The 23,559-nt window shown below is 42.8% G+C and overlaps 1 protein-coding gene across 2 annotated transcripts in view; it reads left to right on the top strand.

The window, feature by feature from the left end:
• The window catches only part of pnhd (pinhead), a 70,857-nt gene that overhangs the window by 7,857 nt on the left and 39,441 nt on the right, over positions 1–23,559 (top strand). Inside the window, exon 1 of one of the 2 annotated variants that reach the window (XM_072482607.1) lies at positions 7,730–7,797. The exons of the other annotated variant lie outside the window; for it this stretch is intronic. The gene's annotated coding sequence lies outside the window, so the exon portion shown is untranslated. Of the gene's footprint in view, positions 1–7,729; positions 7,798–23,559 lie in introns of those variants that run through there. 2 annotated transcript variants of the gene reach the window in all.

Here is a 23,559-nt window from a genome sequence, read left to right as displayed (position 1 = left end):
TCAGTCCACCCTATCGACCTGTGCTTCTTCGAAAAAAATGTTGCGCACATTCTCCCCTTGTCTGTGTGGGACTCAGCCCCACAACCCAAAGATGTGCAGGTTAGATGGATCGGCCATGATAAATTGCCCCTCAATTGGAAAAAAATAATGGGGTACTCTAAATTTATAATTTAAAAAATGTTTTTTAAAAAGAAAGAGAACGTTACAGATTAAATGGATGATGAATTCTCCTGTGAGATAGTTTACTTGGATTTTCCGAATGATTGTGACAAAGTTTTGGGGAAAAGGTTTCTAATTATGCAAAATGTTTTCAGAATTCAAGCTAGAATGGACCTAAGCTGGCATAATGTAAGGGGAAGACACGCACGAGGTGGCTCCCGCTGGAGTACAGTACGTTTTGTCCCTTTTCTTAGTCCCATGAAGTTTTTACTCTCGGAAACCCACAGAGTTATTGTAATAAAGGTTGTGTATGACTGAAATGCCCCAAGAAACCTGGGAGACGAAGACTGGCAACAGAAACTTGTCAACGGAGTCTGAGGCCTCTTGGAGCTCATCAGCAAGCATAATGGTGGAGTCAGTTTCTGGTGCTTCGTCCACTCTACTAACGGCCGAGGTGCTTTCTAGTACCTTGGAGAAGGAATTTGAAAATCCATCAACGAATTTTATCAGAAGACCTCAAGAAATCAATTGACGAGGCCTTGGCCCCCATTCGAGGGATCAAAGATATGGAGATGGCCTTGTTGGGGACGCAGCAATCGGATTGCCTCACAGGAATCGGAATAGTCGTTGTTGATCAAAAGGAATAGATCATTGAGAACCAAGATGAATGACCTGGAAAATAGATACAGGAGGCAAAATATTCAGATTGCGGGGTTGCCAGAGGGGATGGAGGGCCCAGCGCCCATGGAATACTTTTCGGACATGTTCGGCAAGATGGTGGGTGAGGGTGGATTTACTTCTCTACCTGAATTGGACCGAGCCCAGTGTACAGTTCACCAAGCCCTCGCCCTGAAGATCCACAGTGTGGGGTAAGAGTGAGGTTCCACAGCTTCAAGGAAAACAAGAGGGTCTTGTGCACATTGAACACCGTGACTTTAAGTGGGAAAGCCACTCCATCAGGTTCTATCAGGACATGGGTGTGGAGCTAGCAAAGAAGAGGGCTGTGATCAATGGACTCAAGGCCACCCTGTACAAGAGTGAAGTCTGGTTTAGTTTGATCTACCTAGCTTGGTACAGAGTTACTTTCGAGGGAAAGTACATTTCTTTGACAGCCGGGAGAGACGGAATCTTTCGTTAAAAGGCACAGTGTGGTAGTATGTATTAGGGGTCATGTGGGACTGGAAGCCCTAATATCATTGGCTGACAGATCCCGGGTCCTGGTTGGCCGTTGACCTCTAGCTCCGCCCTGAAGGTGGAGTATAAGAAGCCGGAGTCCTCCCCCGCAGGCCAGTCTACTACCGAGCTGCGGGGGAACAGACACGCTTAATAAAGCCTCATCGACTTCACTCTATTCATCTCTCGGAGTCTTTGTGCGCTACAATTTATTAAGCGTGCCTAAAAAGGACTATGGAGCTCAGGATCATCCCGGAATGCCTGAGGATCAGCCCCCACGCAGTGAACGCGGCAGCAGCTTTCAAGCATTGGCAGACTTGTTTCGAGGCCTACCTCAGAACGGCCACCGGCCGGGTCACAGAAGACCAAAAACTACAGGTCCTGCACTCGAGGTTAAGCACGGATTTTTTCTCTTTCATCGAAGACGCAGAGGATTTCCAGACGGCGTTCGCAGCACTGAAAAGTCTCTATGTCCGCCCAGTAAACCAGATCTACGCTCGCTATCAACTCGCAACGAGACGGCAAAGTCCCGGAGAATCGATAGATGAATTCTACGCCGCGCTACTAATTTTGGGACGAGCCTGCAGCTGCCCTTCGGTGAACGCAAATGAACACACGGACATGTTAATGCGCGATGCTTTTGTGGCAGGTATGAACTCCTCCCAAATCCGCCAAAGACTTCTAGAAAAAGAGTCGCTAGGACTCTCAGAGGCACGGGCCTTAGCAGCCTCCCTAGACGTGGCCGCGCGTAATACCCGCGCCTACGGCCCTGACCGCGCGGCAGCCCATTGGGCTCCGTACGTACCCGTCGCGACAAACCCCCCCCCCCAGGACACCCCACAGGCTTGCGCGGTCCAAACGCCAAGTCGCACCGGGGGCGCCCGCTGCTATTTCTGCGGCCAGGCGAAACACCCCCGGCAGCACTGCCCGGCCCGCGCAACAATCTGCAACAGCTGCGGGAAAAAGGGCCATTTCGCGGTTGTGTGCCGGTCCCGCGAGGTCGCCGCTGTCCCGGTAGAACAGGGAGCCCTGCACGCCGCTTACGCTCCCCAACTCCCCCAGCACCCCATGTACGACCCGCAGGCGCAGCCACTCTGGGTCCCGACCACCGCGGTCCCGGGAGAACACGGAGCCCTGCACGCCGCTTACGCTCCCCAACCCCCCCCCCGCCGCGCCCCATGTATGACCCGCCGGCGCTACCACTTTGGATCCCGACCACCGCTCTCCCTGGAGAAGAGGGAGTTCTGCGCGGCTCTAACGCCCCCCAAACCCCCCCCCCCCCGCGCCCCACATATGACCCGCCGGCGCTACCAATTTGGGTCCCGACCACCGCTGTCCCCAGAGATGAGGGAGCCCCGCGCGTTCCTAACGCTCCCCAACCCCCCCAGCGCCCCATGTGCGACCCGCAGACGCCGCCATTTTGGGTCCCGGCCACCACGAGGGGAGGAAGGGCGCCGCCATCTTGGACCACCCCAGACCTGTACGACGCATGGGGGCGGCCATTTTGTCCACCCCCGCCGCCATCTTGTGACCCCCCAGCCACGTGCGATGTATGGGGGCAGCCATTTTGTACATCCCCGACGCCATCTTGGGCGGCAACAACGGACCCCAGTGTCGACGGCTCCACGGGGTTCGAGGAAGATGCTCCACTACTACAACCACGTCTCGCTTCAATAACGCTCGACCAAGCTCGGCCCCGGACACTCCAGACGACGACGACAACGGTGCTAATAAACGGGCACGAGACGCCATGCCTAGTCGACTCCGGGAGCACGGAGAGCTTTATCCACCCCGACACGGTAAGACGCTGTTCCTTGACCACCTATCCCAGCGCACAAAAGATTTCCCTAGCTGCAGGATCCCACTCCGTACAGATCAAAGGTTTCTGCATAGTTACCCTAACGGTGCAGGGGAGGGAGTTCAAAAACTACAAGGTACACGTCCTTCCCCAACTCTGCGCCCCCACATTACTGGGATTAGACTTCCAGTGCAATCTACAGAGCCTTACCTTCAAATTCGGCGGCCCAATACCCCCACTCACTATCTGCGGCCTCACAACCCTCAAGGTGCAACCCCCGTCCTTGTTTGCGAACCTCACCCCGGATTGCAAACCCGTCGCCACTAGGAGCAGACGGTACAGCGCCCAGGACCGGACCTTCATTCGGTCCGAAGTCCAGCGGCTACTAAAGGAAGGCATAATCCAGGCCAGCAATAGTCCCTGGAGAGCACAGGTGGTAGTAGTGAAGACAGGGGAGAAGCAAAGGATGGTCATAGACTATAGCCAGACCATCAACAGGTACACACAACTAGACGCGTACCCTCTCCCCCGCATATCCGACATGGTCAATCGGATTGCCCAATATAAAGTCTTCTCCACCGTGGACCTCAAGTCCACCTACCATCAGCTCCCCATCCGCCCAAGTGACCGCAAGTACACAGCCTTCGAGGCAGACGGGCGATTATACCATTTCCTAAGGGTCCCATTTGGCGTCACAAACGGGGTCTCGGTCTTCCAACGAGAGATGGACCGAATGGTTGATCAACACGGGTTGCGGGCCACATTCCCGTATCTCGACAATGTTACCATCTGCGGCCACGACCAGCAGGACCACGACGCCAACCTCCAAAAATTCCTCCAGACCGCTAAAGCCTTGAACCTCACGTACAACGAGGACAAGTGCGTTTTTAGCACCAACCGGCTAGCCATCCTGGGCTACGTAGTGCGCAATGGGATAATAGGCCCCGATCCCGAACGTATGCACGCCCTCATGGAATTTCCCCTCCCGCACTGCTCAAAAGCCCTGAAACGCTGCCTGGGGTTCTTTTCATACTACGCCCAGTGGGTCCCCCAGTACGCAGACAAGGCCCGCCCTCTAATACAGACCACGACCTTCCCCCTGTCGACAGAGGCTTGCCAGGCCTTCAGCCGCATCAAAGCGGATATCGCAAAGGCCACGATGCGCGCCATCGACGAGTCCCTCCCCTTCCAGGTCGAGAGCGACGCCTCCGACGTAGCTCTAGCGGCCACCCTTAACCAAGCGGGCAGACCCGTGGCCTTTTTCTCCCGAACCCTCCACGCTTCAGAAATCCGCCACTCCTCAGTGGAAAAGGAAGCCCAAGCCATAGTGGAAGCTGTGCGACATTGGAGGCATTACTTGGCCGGCAGGAGATTCACTCTCCTCACCGACCAACGGTCGGTAGCCTTCATGTTCGATAATGCACTGCGGGGCAAAATCAAAAACGACAAGATCTTAAGGTGGAGGATCGAGCTCTCCACCTTCAACTACGAGATCTTGTATCGTCCCGGAAAGCTGAACGAGCCGTCCGATGCCCTATCCCGCGGCACATGTGCCAACACACAAATTAACCGCCTCCAAACCCTCCACGAGGACCTCTGCCACCCGGGGGTCACTCGGTTTTACCACTTTATCAAGTCCCGCAACCTCCCATACTCCTTAGAGGAGGTCCGTACAGTCACAAGGAACTGCCACATCTGCGCAGGATGCAAACCGCATTTTTTCAGGCCGGATGATGCGCACCTGATTAAGGCTTCCCGCCCCTTTGAACGCCTTAGCCTGGATTTCAAAGGGCCCCTCCCCTCCACCGACCGCAACACATACTTCCTTAATGTGGTGGACGAGTACTCTCGCTTCCCATTCGCCATCCCCTGCTCTGACATGACTGCGGCCACAGTCATTAAAGCCCTGAACACCACCTTCACACTGTTCGGTTGCCCCGCATACGTCCACAGCGACAGGGGGTCCTCTTTCATGAGTGGCGAGCTGCGCCAGTTCCTGCTCAGCAAGGGCATAGCCTCAAGCAGGACGACCAGCTACAACCCCCGGGGGAACGGGCAAGTAGAGAGGGAGAACGGCACGGTCTGGAAGACCATCCTACTGGCCCTACGGTCCAGGGACCTTCCAGTTTCACGGTGGCAGGAGGTCCTCCCGGACGCTCTCCACTCCATCCGGTCGCTATTGTGTACGAGCACTAATCAAACGCCTCATGAGCGTCTCCTTGTCTTCCCTAGGAAGTCCTCCTCTGGAACGTTGCTGCCGACCTGGCTGGCGGCCCCAGGACCCATCTTGCTCCGAAAGCATGTGCGGGCACACAAGGCGGACCCGTTGGTCGAAAGGGTTCACCTCCTCCACGCGAACCCGCAGTACGCTTACGTGGAGTACCCCGACGGCCGACAGGACACGGTCTCCCTGCGAGATCTGGTGCCCGCCGGCAACACACACACCCCCCCGACACCATTCACCCAACCCCCCCCTTCCTGCCACCGCCGCACCCCGCGACCGCCCCCTTCCCAGGAGGATCGGTCCCCCTCCCCCAGGACCGACCAAGAATAAAGCCCAAGCTGAAACCGTAAGGCTCTTATTAAGCGTGTCTGTTCCCCCGCAGCTCGGTAGTAGACTGGCCTGCGGGGGAGGACTCCGGCTTCTTATACTCCGCCTTCAGGGCGGAGCTAGAGGTCAACGGCCAACCAGGACCCGGGATCTGTCAGCCAATGACATTAGGGCTTCCAGTCCCACATGACCCCTAATACATACTACCACACACAGGTTGGGTGCATTGTAATTGGGTTTTCAGTTCTGTCGACGGGCGTGTTGAATTGTTATATTGTTGGGGTTTCATGCTTGTTCTGCTTTTTTCTTGTGCCTGTTGGGGTTGAGGTCTTATAGTTCTTGTTTAGATTTAGGGTTTTACAGTATGTGGAGTTTTGTTCGCTATGATAATTACAGCTTCCTTTCAGTGTGCAAGATACATGGAGTTTTGGGATTTTGTTGTTCATATCTATTTATTCTTTTCTCCAGTCGGGATCCTCCCTACTTAACGGGAGTGGTTATGAAGGGCTCGCTGCAGCTAATTATAGTCATTTTACTTTAGATAATGAGCTTACAGTTTTTGATTTGTTGGTGGTGGACGTTGGCTTTAATAGTTTTTGTTTGCCTCACTTGTATTTGTACTTGGGAGGGGTTTCATTTAAGGGCGATAGTGTGGGCAGAGGGGATGGGAGTTTGCTGACAGTATCTGTAGATTTTTCTTTGTCCAGTCTTTTGACTTGGTTTCATGGCCATCTTGGGTGGGCCTGGTTGCTGCACCTTTTAAGTATCCCTTGGGTAATCTCTTTTGGTGGAAATGGCTGACTCTGGATTGAGGGGTGGATGGGATACCCCCAATTCGTTTGGTCACCTGGAAAGTTAGGGGTTTGAATGGCCCAGTGAAACGATTGTGGGCATTTGCTCACGTTAAGAGTTTGAACTCCGACATGGTGTTTTTGCAAGAGACCCATTTGCAGGTCAGAGACCAAACTAGGCCGCGCAAGAGTTGGAGGTGGCGGGCGGGCAGGACAGGGTTTTCATTCGCGTTTCGATGGTAGGGCCAGGAGTGCGGCAATTTTAATCAATAAAAGACTTCAACTTTCAGCCTCTAAGATTATAGCCGATCCCAATGGTCGATACGTCTGTGGCTCCCTGGTGGGCACCCCGGCTATCAAGGTTAACATTTACACCCCCAACTGGGAAGCTACGAATTCTATTAATACTCTGCTGGCCTCCCTCTTCAATCTAGACTCGCATCAGCTTATTTTAGATGGGGACCTGGAATATGTCTTGGACCCTAGATTGGATCATTCCTGGCCTAAATCTCTTGCTCCATCAGTGGTGGCGAGGGCTTTGCTGTCTTTTATGATGCAGATGGGAGAGGGGGGGTAGCACCCAAGTGATAAAGATTTTGTTGTAGATAGGTCTTTCCTCCCTTCAGTGGTGGTGGCTGAGTAGTCAGCAATTGTTATTTCGGACCATACCCAACACTTTATTGGTCTGTCGCTAGAGTCTGGTCCAATCGAACGTCCACCATGGAGGTTAGACACAACACGATTTAGCAGATAAAAAACTTTGTGAGCACACATCCACTGCTTTAGAGGACTATATAAAATTTAACAAAACCGAGTCAATCTCACCTTCCACGCTGTGGGAAGCCCTTTAGGTGGTCCTTAGGGGGGAAATGATCTCCTATAAAGTGCATTTGGTGAGGGCAGTGAGGGTGCAGCAGCAGAGTGTGGTGGACTCCATTCTTGAGGTGGACCATTAGTACTCTCTTGATGCTACCCCTGAATTGCTGGCCAGTAGGAAAAAACTGCAAACATTGTTTGAACTATCGTCAACTAATAGGGCTTAAACCAATTGCGACGATCAACGAGCATGTTTTACAAATACGGGGAGAAGGCCAGTCGTCTTTTGGCTCACCAGCTTAAAAGACAGTCAGCCCCCTGGGAGATCACACAGATACGGAATTCGAGTGGTAACCCTGTTTCTGTTCCGCCTCAGGTTAATGTGGTTTTTGAATCTTTTTACCGCAATCTTCATAGATTGGGGCCTCCGATGGATGGATCGGTCAAGTCTGACCATTTGGACGGCCTACCCATCCCAACTGTTGAGATGGATGAGATGGAGAGGAGCGGTGAGTTAGAATCCCCGTTCACCCTGATGACATTTTAAAGTTTATTGGATTGATGCAATCTGGCAAAGGCCCTGGCCCGGATGGCTTCCCGATTGAATACTATAAGTAGTTCTCGGAGCAGTGTGTGTCTTTAATTCTGGACATGTCCGATGATTCCCTATCCACCCTCACTCAGGCCTCTATCTCTTTGCTTTTTAAGAGGGACAAAGCCATTACAGAGTGTGGTTTGCACCGCTCAGTTTTGCTTTTGAACACGGGCGTCACTCTAGTTGTCACGATGCTGTCGCTTCGACTGGAGCCTTGCCTCCCAAATATAATCTTGGAAGATCAGACCGGCTTCATGAAGGGTGGTCAATTGTTGGCCGATGTATGTCACCTGTTAAATGTTGGCTTTTTCCCCTTCTCAGTGCCCTAACCTGAGGTGATAACATCTCTTGATGCTGAAAAGGTGTTTGATAGAGTGGAGTGCGAGTCTATATTTGAGATTCTTGGGAGGTATGTGGCGGAATTCTCCCCCCCACGCCGGGTGGGGGAATCGCCCGGGCGCCGCGCGAGTCCCGCCACGCCGTCCTGACGCCCGCTCGCGATTCTCCCACCCCCCCAAACCGGTGCGGCGCGAATCACGGCTGGCCGCTGGGAGAATCGCCACTTGCCGTGGTAATGGGCGAGCGGCAATTCTCCAGCCCGGATGGGCCAAGCGGCCTGCCCAACACGACAGGTTCCCGCCGGTGCCATCCACACCTGGTCGCTGCCGGCGGGAACAGCGTGGGAACGCTAGGGGGGTGGCCTTTGGGGGGGCGAGGAGGGTTCCTGCACCGGGGGGGGGGGGTCTCAAAAGGGGTCTGGCCCCCGATCGGTGCCCACCGATCGGCGGGCCGGCCTCTCTGAAGGAGGACCTCCTTTCCTCCGCTGCCTTGCAAGATCGATCCACCATCTTTGTGCGGGGCGGCCACGAGGAGGACGGCAACCGTGCATGCGCAGGTGACGTCATTAACGCGGCGCTGGTCGCGTCATTTATGCGGCGCTGCTTTTACGCGGCGCCCTTCCGCCGCGCGTAAATGACGTGGCGCCGCTCCTAGCCCCCCGGGGGCGGGAGAATAGGGGTCTGGGAACGGCCTCCGACGCCGGAGTGAAACATTCCGGTTTTCACTCTGGAGTCGGGACTTAGTCTCCCGATGAGAGAATTGCGCCCGTGGTTTTGACCATAAATATATTTCTTGGATTTGTTCATTGAATAAGCCTCTCCTCCCCGCCATTGTTCGTACGAATGCCCTGAACTCTGATTATTTTCCTTGGATTAGGGGCACAGGGCAGGGCTGTCCACTGTCCCCACTCCTATTTGTTCTGGCAATAGAGCCACTTGTTACAGTGCTGAGGTCCTCTGTTGAGCAGAGGGGGGTTAATCGGGGATGGGAGGAACATCGGGTGTCCCTTTATGAGGATGACCTATATTACGGACCCAGTATCCTCCATGGACAACATAATGAAGTTGTTCAGCAGTTTTATTGCTTTCTCTGGGTGCAAGTTCAACTTAGACAACAGTGAATATTTCCTCGTCAACACACCTGGGAGGAGAGCTCAACTGAGGATGTTACCTTTTTGCCTTACCAAGACAAGGGGCTGGATTCTCCATTTTGGAATCTAGACCCCATGCTGTCATGAACTCTGTGGCCTTTTATGCCAGGAAAACTGGCGTCAAAAGGCCACAGATTCCCCGTTTTGCTGGGGGCTAGCAGGGAGCCGTCGTAGAGCTCGCAGCTCTAGCTGCCGATATGGCCCCCAGCACTTCCGGGTCAGAGGCCGTGCATGCGCACGGCCGTGGCCTGCAGCGGCCACACCGTGCTCCATGACGGACGCAGCCCGCGGACCTGGGCCGCCAAAGTAGTGCCCCGCATCTGCCGCTCGCGCGCCCCAGACCACCCGCCCACATTGCCCCCAGCCCCGAATGAAGCCCCCCAGTGCCTGCCAATCGGCCCTCCCCCGACTGTTGCGGCCCCAGACTGAGTCCGCAGCCGCCACACGAGGATCCCAGTCTGTGTGAGCACACGTAAACCACGCCGTCGGAAATTCAGCCGGTCGGCAATGGAGTATTGCGGGGCGGGCCTCAGGAAATTGCCTACGGTGGTGCATACGCAGCGCGGCGTATTCCACGAGAACGCCATTTTTCAGGGCCGGAGAATTGAAAAACCGGCGCCGCTCCTGATTTCGGCATCAAAACGGATTCTCCACCTCGTCGCCAAACGCGATTTCAGCGTCGGGGTACGGAGATTGCAGCCCAAGATTTTGTTATCTGGGGGTCAGGGTGATCGCAGCTGGGCTACAATTCATAAATTAAATGACTCCAGTCTGGTTAGGGGGATTAAGGCAGACTTATAGAGGTGGAACTACCACCCCCCCCCCCCACCCGCATCTATCCCTGGGGCGTAGGTTTCAGACTATAGAACAAACATGCTCCCAATATATTTATTTCTCTTTCAGTGTCTCCCCATTTTTCCATTTTTCTCCTTAAATCCTTTTTTCATTCAGATCAATAAATTGATATTTTCTTTTATTTGGGAGGGGAGGACTCCCAGCATCCGTTAAGTTCTGCATAAAAGGGACAGACAATCGAGGGCCTAGCTCTTCCCAATTTTATGTTTTATTATTGGGCAGTTAATATTTAGAAGATATTGTTGTGGTTTAGCAATCTCGGATTTATATGGGGACAAATGGAAACGAGCTCCTGCGCTACCTCTAGCCTTTGTGCAATAGTTACTGCACCGTTGCCTTTTTTCTGTTGATTTGCCTCAAATCCGGTGGTGATCGCCTCCCTGAGAATTTGGTAGCAGTTTAGGCAGCATTTCAAGCTCCTTTTCCTGTCTTCGCTAGCCCCCATATGTAAGAATCACCTTTTCCTACCAGCTGCTTTGGACTTGACATGTAAAACTTGGGAAGGGAAGTGTCAGGAACAGGTTGGAGACCCAGAACATCAGATGGGATAAGTATTTGTCCAAAAATTAGGACAAATAGAGCACTTTTTTGAAGTACAAGTCACTGGGTTAACAAAGCAGCCAATTTGCATACAGTAAGTTCCCACATGTTGCTGCCACATCCCAGTCCGCTTAAACCCCACCCCCAGCATTCCAGATCACCCCAGCACCCCCATTCACTTTCTTGAGGGCCGCTATGGCAAAAGCAGCTTTACCAACTCCAGTCGTACTCTGCTTGTAAGCTGCTTGGTGCTCTCGACAACCTGATGTAAATGAAGGTCAGGACCCGAGGCAGGGCCACCTGTGGCATCACCGTTCAGGTGCAAGGGTCTGAGACATTGTGCCGGAAGTTGGCAACATGGCATTTAGAACCAGGAGACCAGAGATCCTGCAGGCACCTTGGTATTGCACAATGCAGAGCAAATGCCAGGGTCAAAGCCTTCTGGCTGTAGGTGTGTTGCACAGTTTATATAAGACACAATACAGCAGCAGTCATAGCTCTGTTTGCATTAACATGGTTGACGGCGTACTTTGTTCTGATCTAGACAGCTGTGATTCAAATCCGACATCAGAGACTGACGCATCAAAATCTGAGCTGATATTTCAGTACAATACTCCCATTTCCAGATTAAACATTACACTGATGTTTCAGTACAATACTCCCATTTCCAGATTAAACATTACACTGATGTTTCAGTACAATACTCCCATTTCCAGATTAAACATTACACTGATGTTTCAGTATAATACTCCCTCTTCCAGATTAAACATTGCACTGATGTTTCAGTACAATACTCCCATTTCCAGATAAAACATTACACTGATGTTTCAGTACAGTACTCCCATTTCCAGATTAAACATTACACTGATGTTTCAGTATAATACTCCCATTTCCAGATTAAACATTACACTGATGTTTCAGTACAATACTCCCATTTCCAGATTAAACAGTACACTGATGTTTCAGTATAATACTCCCTCTTCCAGATTAAACATTACACTGATGTTTCAGTATCATACTCCCATTTCCAGATTAAACATTGCACTGATGTTTATTATTATACTGTCAGTGTAATGTTTAATCTGGAAATGGGAGTATTATGCTGAAACATCAGTACAATGTTTAATCTGGAAATGGGAGTATTATACTGAAACATCAGTGTAATGTTTAATCTGGAAGTGGGAGTATTGTACTGAAACATCAGTGCAATGTTTAATCTGGAAATGGGAGTATTGTACTGAAACATCAGTGTAAATTTTAATCTGGAAGAGGGAGTATTATACTGAAACATCAGTGTAATGTTTAATCTGGAAATGGGAGTATTATACTGAAACATCAGTGTAATGTTTAATCTGGAAGAGGGAGTATTATACTGAAACATCAGTGTAATGTTTAATCTGGAAATGGGAGTATTATACTGAAACATCAGTGTAATGTTTAATCTGGAAATGGGAGTATTATACAGAAACATCAGTGTAATGTTTAATCTGGAAATGGGAGTATTATACTGAAACATCAGTGTAATGTTTAATCTGGAAATGGGAGTATTATACTGAAACATCAGTGTAATGTTTAATCTGGAAATGGGAGTATTATACTGAAACATCAGTGTAATGTTTAATCTGGAAATGGGAGTATTATACTGAAACATCAGTACAATGTTTAATCTGGAAATGGGAGTATTATACTGAAACATCAGTGTAATGTTTTATCTGGAAATGGGAGTATTGTACTGAAACACCAGTGCAATGTTTAATCTGGAAATGGGAGTATTGTACTGAAACATCAGTGTAAATTTTAATCTGGAAGAGGGAGTATTATACTGAAACATCAGTGTAATGTTTAATCTGGAAATGGGAGTATTATACTGAAACATCAGTGTAATGTTTAATCTGGAAGAGGGAGTATTATACTGAAACATCAGTGTAATGTTTAATCTGGAAATGGGAGTATTATACTGAAACATCAGTGTAATGTTTAATCTGTAAATGGGAGTATTATACTGAAACATCAGTGTAATGTTTAATCTGGAAATGGGAGTATTATACTGAAACATCAGTGTAATGTTTAATCTGGAAATGGGAGTATTATACTGAAACATCAGTGTAATGTTTAATCTGGAAATGGGAGTATTATACTGAAACATCAGTGTAATGTTTAATCTGTAAATGGGAGTATTATACTGAAACATCAGTGCAATGTTTAATCTGGAAATGGGAGTATTATACTGAAACATCAGTGTAATGTTTAATCTGGAAGAGGGAGTATTATACTATAACATCAGTGTAATGTTTAATCTGGAAGAGAGAGTATTGTACTGAAACATCAGTGTAATGTTTAATCTGGAAATGGGAGTATTATACTGAAACGTGAGTACAATGTTTAATCTGGAAATGGGAGTATTGAAATGAAACATCAGTGTAATGTTCAATCTGGAAATGGGAGTATTATACTGAAACATCAGTGTAATGTTTAATCTGGAAATGGGAGTATTGTACTGAAACATCAGTGCAATGTTTAATCTGGAAATGGGAGTATTGTACTGAAACATCAGTGTAATGTTTAATCTGGAAATGGAAGTATTATACTGAAACATCAGTGTAATGTTTAATCTGGAAATGGGAGTATTATACTGAAACATCAGTGTAATGTTTAACCTGGAAATGGGAGTATTATACTGAAACACCAGTGTAATGTTTAATCTGGAAATGGAAGTATTATACTGAAACATCAGTGTAATGTTTAATCTGGAAATGGGAGTATTATACTGAAACATCAGTACAATGTTTAATCTGGAAGAGAGAGTATTGTACTGAAACATCAGTATAATGTTTAATCTGGAAATGGGAGTATTGTACTGAAACATCAGTGTAAAATTTAATCTGGAAGAGGGAGTATTATACTGAAACATCAGTACAATGTTTAATCTGGAAGAGGGAGTATTGTACTGAAACATCAGTGTAATGTTTAATCTGGAAGAGAGAGTATTGTACTGAAACATCAGTATAATGTTTAATCTGGAAATGGGAGTATTATACTGAAACATCAGTACAATGTTTAATCTGGAAATGGGAGTATTGTACTGAAACATCAGTGTAATGTTTAATCTGGAAATGGGAGTATTATACTGAAACATCAGTGTAATGTTTAACCTGGAAATGGGAGTATTATACTGAAACACCAGTGTAATGTTTAATCTGGAAATGGAAGTATTATACTGAAACATCAGTGTAATGTTTAATCTGGAAGAGGGAGTATTGTACTGAAACATCAGTGTAATGTTTAATCTGGAAGAGAGAGTATTGTACTGAAACATCAGTATAATGTTTAATCTGGAAATGGGAGTATATTTCAGTACAATACTCTCTCTTCCAGATTAAACATTACACTGATGTTTCAGTATAATACTCCCTCTTCCAGATTAAACATTACACTGATGTTTCAGTACAATACTCCCATTTCCAGATTAAACATTACACAGTTGTTTCAGTATTCTACTCCCATTTCCAGATTAAACATTACACTAATGTTTCAGTATAATACTCCCATTTCCAGATTAAACATTACACTGAGATTTCAGTACAAAACTCTCACTTCCAGATTAAACATTACACTGATGTTTCAGTATAATACTCCCTCTTCCAGATTAAACATTACACTGATGTTTCAGTACAATACTCTCTCTTCCAGATTAAACATTACACTGATGTTTCAGAAGAATACTCCCATTTCCAGGTTAAACATTACACTGATGTTTCAGTATAATACTCCCATTTCCAGATTAAACATTACACTGATGTTTCAGTACAATACTCCCATTTCCAGATTAAACATTGTACTGATGTTTCAGTATAATACTCCCATTTCCAGATTAAACATTATACTGATGTTTCAGTACAATACTCTCTCTTCCAGATTAAACATTACACTGATGTTTCAGTACAATACTCCCTCTTCCAGATTAAACATTACACTGATGTTTCAGTATAATACTTCCATTTCCAGATTAAACATTACACTGGTGTTTCAGTACAATACTCCCTCTTCCAGATTAAACATTACACTGATGTTTCAGTAAAATACTCTCTCTTCCAGATTAAACATTGCACTGATGTTTCAGTATAATACTCTCTTCCAGATTAAACATTACACTGATGTTTCAGTACAATACTCTCTCTTCCAGATTAAATTTTACACTGATGTTTCGGTACAATACTCCCATTTCCAGATTAAACATTGCACTGATGTTTCAGTATAATACTCCCATTTCCAGATTAAATATTACACTGATGTTTCAGTATAATACTCCCATTTCCAGATTAAGCATTACACTGATGTTTCAGTATAATACTCCCATTTCCAGATTAAACATTACACTGATATTTCAGTACAATACTCTCTCTTCCAGATTAAACATTACACTGATGTTTCAGTATAATACTCCCTCTTCCAGATTAAACATTACACTGATGTTTCAGTACAATACTCCCATTTCCAGATTAAACATTACACTGATGTTTCAGTATTCTACTCCCATTTCCAGATTAAACATTACACTGATGTTTCAGTATAATACTCCCATTTCCAGATTAAACATTACACTGATATTTCAGTACAATACTCTCACTTCCAGATTAAACATTACACTGATGTTTGAGTATAATACTCCCTCTTCCAGATCAAACATTACACTGATGTTTCAGTACAATACTCTCTCTTCCAGATTAAACATTACACTGATGTTTCAGTATAATACTCCCTCCTCCAGATTAAACATTACACTGATGTTTCAGTATAATACTCCCTCTTCCAGATTAAACATTACATTGATGTTTCAGTATAATACTCACTCTTCCAGATTAAACATTACACTGATGTTTCAGTATAATACTCCCTCTTCCAGATTAAACATAACATTGATGTTTCAGTATAATACTCCCTCTTCCAGATTCAACATTACACTGATGTTTCAGTATAATACTCTCTCTTCCAGATTAAACATTACACTGATATTTCAGTATAATACTCCCATTTCGACATTAAACATTACACCGAGGTTTCAGTGTAATGCACTGATTTCCACATTAAACGTAACACTGATGTTTCAGTATAATACTCCAATTTCCAGATCAAACATGACACTGATGTTTCAGTACAATATTCCCATTTCCAGATTCAACATTACACTGATGTTTCAGTACAATACTCCCTCTTCCAGATTAAACATTGCACTGATGTTTCAGTATAATACTCTCTTCCAGATTAAACATTACACTGATGTTTCAGTACAATACTCTCTTCCAGATTACATTTTACACTGATGTTTCGGTACAATACTCCCATTTCCAGATTAAACATTGCACTGATGTTTCAGTATAATACTCCCATTTCCAGATTAAACATTACACTGATGTTTCAGTATAATACTCCCATTTCCAGATTAAACATTACACTGATGTTTCAGTATAATACTCCCACTTCCAGATTAAACATTACACTGATATTTCAGTACAATACTCTCTCTTCCAGATTAAACATTACACTGATGTTTCAGTATAATACTCCCTCTTCCAGATTAAACATTACACTGATGTTTCAGTACAATACTCCCATTTCCAGATTAAACATTACACTGATGTTTCAGTATTCTACTCCCATTTCCAGATTAAACATTACACTGATGTTTCAGTAAAATACTCCCATTTCCAGATTAAACATTACACTGAGATTTCAGTACAAGTCTCTCACTTCCAGATTAAACATTACACTGATGTTTCAGTATAATACTCCCTCTTCCAGATTAAACATTACACTGATGTTTCAGTACAATACTCTCTCTTCCAGATTAAACATTACACTGATGTTTCAGTATAATACTCCCTCTTCCAGATTAAACATTACACTGATGTTTCAGTATAATACTCCCTCTTCCAGATTAAACATGACATTGATGTTTCAGTATAATAGTCCCTCTTCCAGATTAAACATTACACTGATGTTTCAGTATAATACTCCCTCTTCCAGATTAAACATTACATTGATGTTTCAGTATAATACTCCCTCTTCCAGATTCAACATTACACTGATGTTTCAGTATAATACTCTCTCTTCCAGATTAAACATTACACTGATATTTCAGTATAATACTCCCATTTCGACATTAAACATTACACCGAGGTTTCAGTGTAATGCACTGATTTCCGCATTAAACGTAACACTGATGTTTCAGTATAATACTCCAATTTCCAGATCAAACATGACACTGATGTTTCAGTATAACACTCCCACTTCTAGATTAAACATTACATTGATGTTTCAGTATAATACTCCCTCTTACAGATTAAACATTACACTGATGTTTCAGTACAATACTCCCATTTCCAGATTAAACATTGTACTGATGTTTCAGTATAATACTCCCATTTCCAGATTAAACATTACACTGATGTTTCAGTACAATACTCCCATTTCCAGATTAAACATTGCACTGATGTTTCAGTATAATACTCCCACTTCCAGATTAAACATTACATTGATGTTTCAGCATAATACTCCCTCTTCCAGATTAAACATTACACTGATGTTTCAGTATAATACTCGCATTTCCAGATTAAACAGTACGCTGATATTTCAGTATAATACTCGCATTTCCAGATTAAACATTACACTGATGTTTCAGTATAACACTCCCTCTTCCAGATTAAACATTACATTGATGTTTCAGTATAATATTCCCTCTTCCAGATTAAACATTACACTGATGTTTCAGTATAATACTCCCATTTCCAGATTAAACATTGCACTGATGTTTCAGTATAATACTCCCACTTCCAGATTAAACATTACACTGATATTTCAGTATAATACTCGCATTTCCAGATTAAACAATACACTGATATTTCAGTATAATACTCCCATTTCCAGATTAAACATTGCACTGATGTTTCAGTATAATACTCCCTCTTCCAGATTAAACATTACACTGATGTTTCAGTATAATACTCCCATTTCCAGATTAAACATTACACTGATGTTTCAGTACAATACTCTCTCTTCCAGATTAAACATTAAACTGATGTTTCAGTAAAATACTCTCTCTTCCAGATTAAACATTACACTGATGTTTCAGTATAATACTCCCATTTCCAGATTAAACATTACACTGATATTTCAGTACAATACTCTCACTTCCAGATTAAACATTACACTGATGTTTCAGTATAATACTCCCTCTTCCAGATTAAACATTACACTGATGTTTCAGTACAATACTCCCATTTCCAGATTAAACATTACACTGATGTTTCAGTATAATACTCCCATTTCCAGATTAAACATTACACTGATGTTTCAGTATAATACTCCCATTTCCAGATTAAACATTACACTGATATTTCAGTACAATACTCTCTCTTCCAGATTAAACATTACACTGATATTTCAGTATAATACTCCCATTTCGACATTAAACATTACACCGAGGTTTCAGTGTAATGCACTGATTTCCACATTAAACGTAACACTGATGTTTCAGTATAATACTCCAATTTCCAGATCAAACATGACACTGATGTTTCAGTACAATACTCCCATTTCCAGATTCAACATTACACTGATGTTTCAGTACAATACTCCCTCTTCCAGATTAAACATTGCACTGATGTTTCAGTATAATACTCTCTTCCAGATTAAACATTACAATGATGTTTCAGTACAATACTCTCTCTTCCAGATTACATTTTACACTGATGTTTCGGTACAATACTCCCATTTCCAGATTAAACATTGCACTGATGTTTCAGTATAATACTCCCATTTCCAGATTAAACATTACACTGATGTTTCAGTATAATACTCCCATTTCCAGATTAAACATTACACTGATATTTCAGTACAATACTCTCTCTTCCAGATTAAACATTACACTGATATTTCAGTATAATACTCCCATTTCGACATTAAACATTACACCGAGGTTTCAGTGTAATGCACTGATTTCCACATTAAACGTAACACTGATGTTTCAGTATAATACTCCAATTTCCTGATCAAACATGACACTGATGTTTCAGTACAATACTCCCATTTCCAGATTCAACATTACACTGATGTTTCAGTACAATACTCCCTCTTCCAGATTAAACATTGCACTGATGTTTCAGTATAATACTCCCATTTCCAGATTAAACATTACACTGATATTTCAGTACAATACTCTCTCTTCCAGATTAAACATTACACTGATATTTCAGTATAATACTCCCATTTCGACATTAAACATTACACCGAGGTTTCAGTGTAATGCACTGATTTCCACATTAAACGTAACACTGATGTTTCAGTATAATACTCCAATTTCCTGATCAAACATGACACTGATGTTTCAGTACAATACTCCCTCTTCCAGATTAAACATTGCACTGATGTTTCAGTATAATACTCTCTTCCAGATTAAACATTACAATGATGTTTCAGTACAATACTCTCTCTTCCAGATTACATTTTACACTGATGTTTCGGTACAATACTCCCATTTCCAGATTAAACATTGCACTGATGTTTCAGTATAATACTCCCATTTCCAGATTAAACATTACACTGATGTTTCAGTATAATACTCCCATTTCCAGATTAAACATTACACTGATATTTCAGTACAATACTCTCTCTTCCAGATTAAACATTACACTGATATTTCAGTATAATACTCCCATTTCGACATTAAACATTACACCGAGGTTTCAGTGTAATGCACTGATTTCCGCATTAAACGTAACACTGATGTTTCAGTATAATACTCCAATTTCCTGATCAAACATGACACTGATGTTTCAGTACAATACTCCCATTTCCAGATTCAACATTACACTGATGTTTCAGTATAATACTCCCATTTCCAGATTAAACATTACACTGATGTTTCAGTATAATACTCCCATTTCCAGATTAAACATTACACTGATATTTCAGTACAATACTCTCTCTTCCAGATTAAACATTACACTGATATTTCAGTATAATACTCCCATTTCGACATTAAACATTACACCGAGGTTTCAGTGTAATGCACTGATTTCCACATTAAACGTAACACTGATGTTTCAGTATAATACTCCAATTTCCTGATCAAACATGACACTGATGTTTCAGTACAATACTCCCATTTCCAGATTCAACATTACACTGATGTTTCAGTACAATACTCCCTCTTCCAGATTAAACATTGCACTGATGTTTCAGTATAATACTCTCTTCCAGATTAAACATTACACTGATGTTTCAGTACAATACTCTCTCTTCCAGATTACATTTTACACTGATGTTTCGGTACAATACTCCCATTTCCAGATTAAACATTGCACTGATGTTTCAGTATAATACTCCCATTTCCAGATTAAACATTACACTGATGTTTCAGTATAATACTCCCATTTCCAGATTAAACATTACACTGATGTTTCAGTATAATACTCCCTCTTCCAGATTAAACATGACATTGATGTTTCAGTATAATACTCCCTCTTCCAGATTAAACATTACACTGATGTTTCAGTATAATACTCCCTCTTCCAGATTAAACATTACATTGATGTTTCAGTATAATACTCCCTCTTCCAGATTCAACATTACACTGATGTTTCAGTATAATACTCTCTCTTCCAGATTAAACATTACACTGATATTTCAGTATAATACTCCCATTTCGACATTAAACATTACACCGAGGTTTCAGTGTAATGCACTGATTTCCGCATTAAACGTAACACTGATGTTTCAGTATAATACTCCAATTTCCAGATCAAACATGACACTGATGTTTCAGTATAACACTCCCACTTCTAGATTAAACATTACATTGATGTTTCAGTATAATACTCCCTCTTCCAGATTAAACATTACATTGATGTTTCAGCATAATACTCTCTCTTCCAGATTAAACATTACACTGATGTTTCAGTACAATACTCTCTCTTCCAGATTAAACATTACACTGATGTTTCAGTATAATACTCCCTCTTCCAGATTAAACATTACACTGATGTTTCAGTATAATACTCGCATTTCCAGATTAAACAGTACGCTGATGTTTCAGTATAATACTCCCATTTCCAGATTAAACATTACACTGATATTTCAGTACAATACTCTCTCTTCCAGATTAAACATTACACTGATATTTCAGTATAATACTCCCATTTCGACATTAAACATTACACCGAGGTTTCAGTGTAATGCACTGATTTCCACATTAAACGTAACACTGATGTTTCAGTATAATACTCCAATTTCCTGATCAAACATGACACTGATGTTTCAGTACAATACTCCCTCTTCCAGATTAAACATTGCACTGATGTTTCAGTATAATACTCTCTTCCAGATTAAACATTACAATGATGTTTCAGTACAATACTCTCTCTTCCAGATTACATTTTACACTGATGTTTCGGTACAATACTCCCATTTCCAGATTAAACATTGCACTGATGTTTCAGTATAATACTCCCATTTCCAGATTAAACATTACACTGATGTTTCAGTATAATACTCCCATTTCCAGATTAAACATTACACTGATATTTCAGTACAATACTCTCTCTTCCAGATTAAACATTACACTGATATTTCAGTATAATACTCCCATTTCGACATTAAACATTACACCGAGGTTTCAGTGTAATGCACTGATTTCCGCATTAAACGTAACACTGATGTTTCAGTATAATACTCCAATTTCCTGATCAAACATGACACTGATGTTTCAGTACAATACTCCCATTTCCAGATTCAACATTACACTGATGTTTCAGTATAATACTCCCATTTCCAGATTAAACATTACACTGATGTTTCAGTATAATACTCCCATTTCCAGATTAAACATTACACTGATATTTCAGTACAATACTCTCTCTTCCAGATTAAACATTACACTGATATTTCAGTATAATACTCCCATTTCGACATTAAACATTACACCGAGGTTTCAGTGTAATGCACTGATTTCCACATTAAACGTAACACTGATGTTTCAGTATAATACTCCAATTTCCTGATCAAACATGACACTGATGTTTCAGTACAATACTCCCATTTCCAGATTCAACATTACACTGATGTTTCAGTACAATACTCCCTCTTCCAGATTAAACATTGCACTGATGTTTCAGTATAATACTCTCTTCCAGATTAAACATTACACTGATGTTTCAGTACAATACTCTCTCTTCCAGATTACATTTTACACTGATGTTTCGGTACAATACTCCCATTTCCAGATTAAACATTGCACTGATGTTTCAGTATAATACTCCCATTTCCAGATTAAACATTACACTGATGTTTCAGTATAATACTCCCATTTCCAGATTAAACATTACACTGATGTTTCAGTATAATACTCCCTCTTCCAGATTAAACATGACATTGATGTTTCAGTATAATACTCCCTCTTCCAGATTAAACATTACACTGATGTTTCAGTATAATACTCCCTCTTCCAGATTAAACATTACATTGATGTTTCAGTATAATACTCCCTCTTCCAGATTCAACATTACACTGATGTTTCAGTATAATACTCTCTCTTCCAGATTAAACATTACACTGATATTTCAGTATAATACTCCCATTTCGACATTAAACATTACACCGAGGTTTCAGTGTAATGCACTGATTTCCGCATTAAACGTAACACTGATGTTTCAGTATAATACTCCAATTTCCAGATCAAACATGACACTGATGTTTCAGTATAACACTCCCACTTCTAGATTAAACATTACATTGATGTTTCAGTATAATACTCCCTCTTCCAGATTAAACATTACATTGATGTTTCAGCATAATACTCTCTCTTCCAGATTAAACATTACACTGATGTTTCAGTACAATACTCTCTCTTCCAGATTAAACATTACACTGATGTTTCAGTATAATACTCCCTCTTCCAGATTAAACATTACACTGATGTTTCAGTATAATACTCGCATTTCCAGATTAAACAGTACGCTGATATTTCAGTATAATACTCCCATTTCCAGATTAAACATTACACTGATGTTTCAGTATAACACTCCCTCTTCCAGATTAAACATTACATTGATGTTTCAGTATAATACTCCCTCTTCCAGATTAAACATTACACTGATGTTTCAGTATAATACTCCCATTTCCAGATTAAACATTGCACTGATGTTTCAGTATAATACTCCCACTTCCAGATTAAACATTGCACTGATGTTTCAGTATAATACTCGCATTTCCAGATTAAACAATACACTGATATTTCAGTATAATACTCCCATTTCCAGATTAAACATTACACTGATGTTTCAGTATAACACTCCCTCTTCCAGATTAAACATTACATTGATGTTTCAGTATAATATTCCCTCTTCCAGATTAAACATTACACTGATGTTTCAGTATAATACTCCCATTTCCAGATTAAACATTGCACTGATGTTTCAGTATAATACTCCCACTTCCAGATTAAACATTACACTGATGTTTCAGTATAATACTCGCATTTCCAGATTAAACAATACACTGATATTTCAGTATAATACTCCCATTTCCAGATTAAACATTGCACTGATGTTTCAGTATAATACTCCCTCTTCCAGATTAAACATTACACTGATGTTTCAGTATAATACTCCCTCTTCCAGATTAAACATTACACTGATGTTTCAGTACAATACTCCCATTTCCAGATTAAACATTACACTGATGTTTCAGTATAATACTCCCATTTCCAGATTAAACATTACACTGATGTTTCAGTAT

The sequence above is a fragment of the Scyliorhinus torazame genome, chromosome 18 (assembly GCF_047496885.1).
Source record: "Scyliorhinus torazame isolate Kashiwa2021f chromosome 18, sScyTor2.1, whole genome shotgun sequence".
Lineage (NCBI taxonomy): Eukaryota > Metazoa > Chordata > Chondrichthyes > Carcharhiniformes > Scyliorhinidae > Scyliorhinus > Scyliorhinus torazame.
The sequence above is the reverse complement of the archived record's forward strand: the minus strand, read 5'-3'. Positions and strand labels throughout refer to the sequence as shown.